The sequence below is a fragment of the Salvelinus fontinalis genome, chromosome 16 (genome assembly GCF_029448725.1).
Source record: "Salvelinus fontinalis isolate EN_2023a chromosome 16, ASM2944872v1, whole genome shotgun sequence".
Classification (NCBI taxonomy): domain Eukaryota; kingdom Metazoa; phylum Chordata; class Actinopteri; order Salmoniformes; family Salmonidae; genus Salvelinus; species Salvelinus fontinalis.
In genome coordinates, this window is record NC_074680.1 from 17,249,974 (window position 1) to 17,252,699 (window position 2,726).

A 2,726-nucleotide genomic window follows, 5' to 3' on the forward strand; every position below is an offset into this window, starting at 1 on the left:
ATGAATTCACCTTTCAACAGTTTAATAACAAAACACAAGGCCAAATCTACACTGGAGTTGCTCCAAAAAGACAGTAAATGTTCCTGATTGGTCGACTTACAGTCTGCTTGAAATCTGCTTGAAAATCTATGGCAAGACTTGAAAATTGTTGTCTAACAATGATGAACAACCAACTTGACAGAGCTTGAAGAATTTTGAAAAGAGTAGTGGGCAAATGTTGTTACACAATCCAGGTTTGGAAAGCTCTTAGAGACTTTAACCAGAAAGACTCACAGCTGTTATCACTGGGAAAGGTGATTCTAACATGTATTGACTCATGGGGTTGAATACCTTTTTAATCAAGATATATTAGTGCTTTATTTTTCCTAATTATTTTACAAATGTAAAATCATTCTTCCACTTTGACATTACATAGTATTTTGTGTAGATCCATTTGAATCGCACTTTGTAACACAACAAAATGTGGAAAAAGTCAAGGGGTGTGAATACTTTAAAAAAAAATGTATACTTTGTTTTTATTGTAGGAACACAAAAAAGTACAAATAAAGTTACAAAAATTAAAAATAAAATAAAAAGATCTGGCACTTACAGTGCACTTCATCTCTTCATAATCATATCATCATAGTAGTTACATTGACATCTTTGAATTAGATCTTCTCCAAGTACGAAACCCATTTTTCCCAGTATGGGTGTGAATACTTTCTGAAGGCACTATAGAGTATTAGTGCTGTTGCAATTCTATATCTTATCTGAAATATTTGTATTCTCACTAGCAACTTTGCTGCAGGACTTGCTGCTATCTACTGATCCAGACCTCTCTACTTGGAGCTAGATTTGGAGAGACCACTAGTACCTATGCCTAACGGTTTTTGCAAGGCCCTGGGGGAAGGATATTTTGATTGACAATCAAATTCAGGCACTGTTAGCTTTGTTCAAAACTGGTGCATTTATGCCCTGTCTTTTTTTATTCACAGTACATTCACCAGTTAACAGCACGATTCCTGCCCAGGACAATACCTTACTTAGCAGAAGTCTTTGCAAGACATGGCTTAGTTAACTGCAGGGTTATACTGAACTAGTCGTAGGGAAGGGACAGGTGTATGACAGCTAATCAATTGAAAATAATGTAATGTCATGTGATAATGTGATAATGACATGTTAGGATGTGGGCTCAGAGGCTGCAGCCCACTCTGAGATCCTCAGGTCATGGAATGACGTGGGCTTTGACCACTCACTGATGACCACTCACTGACCACCCACAACCACAGTCAACATTAAAGCCTGGAGGCACTCCAACCCCTGCCTGAATGTTGCCCAGGCATAATCCTGAGAAGCCCCACTGAATGGAATTGAAATTGAAATGCAAGCTATTTAGGTTGTCTCTCATGAAGAGAAAGGGCTTCATTTAATAACAATAGCTGCAAAAGGCTAAAAAGGCATTGTCAATGTAGGCCTACTTTGCAATGCGTGTCATTACCCCCAGTTTATCTGGTGACTCAATGTTTTCATCAGAAGCAGTAGCAGCTTCATCAAGCGTGACAATGCTTGACAAACAACAATAGGTGGGTGCAGTTTAGTATCACTATGCAATGTGTCAGTTTCTTGGACATAAGTAACATTTTGAGGTTTGTATTGCGTCGTGTTGAATTTGAATGATATTACGATCCTAGACAGATAAATAACATAGAGGCTATAGACAGAATGCATATTGTCATAAATAAAGGGAGGATCTCTGACTTTCTTAACCCGCTTAAGCCATTTAGGTATCTCCAACCATATGCAAACTTGTAGCACAGAATGATATGAGGTGCAAACAAACAAACGGTTGTCTGTAAACAAGCAGCAAAAGGACCAGACACCATCAGATAGTCTGAGCAAACAGAGGCATTTATTTGTGCTATTGTGTGCTATTGGTGCATTTATGCCATGTCTTTTTTTATTCACAGTACATTCACCAGTTGAGACCTGTGTTCTGGATAAGGCTGCCCACCCAATAGCACCAAAACACTGCATTGCACTGCAGACAGTACTAACAGGACAGACCCAGTAGGCTGGCTAATCAATATCAGCAATAACAGTGATGACAACAAAGACAACAGAGGGAGGGGGGTCACATCTGCCAAGCCCCCAAGTGTTAAAATCTGTATAATTGTTATGCAAATTTGCTGAGTCAATCCTTTTACTTGGGTTTATTTGATGTGGGGTAAAATAACTTTATTTTTGGTTGTTATAGAGCTCATGCACAAGTATTTTTTTATCAAAAGACCATGTATTAGTGTCCTAAATCTTATTAGTCTTGCAGGCTAGTTCTGCTATGTATTTCATTTTCTTATTGTTGTGTTTTTTTTGTTGCTATAATCTTTCTCCTTAATTCCAGATATCTTTGGTTAGAGAAAAAACACTCTGTCATCCCTGACCCTGTCATTAACATGGATAATGCATCTGTTTACCAGGCAGGGAGAAAAAGGCACCTTGGGTCACTGTTCTAATATCACCCCCCCCCCCCCCCCCCCACGTGGGGCAGAAGGGAAGGGGAACCAGATGGATGAAAGGTATCCCAGGTTGTGTGTACAGCAGCTCTACTTTCCTTTCAGTCATTGGAAACAAGCCTAAACAGACACACACACACAGCACGCTGCTATCAACTTAGGGCCACTGCAAAGACAACCCAATGAGAGGGAGGGAGGTGATAAAGAGAGAGAGAGTAGGAGGGGATGTGTGTGAGT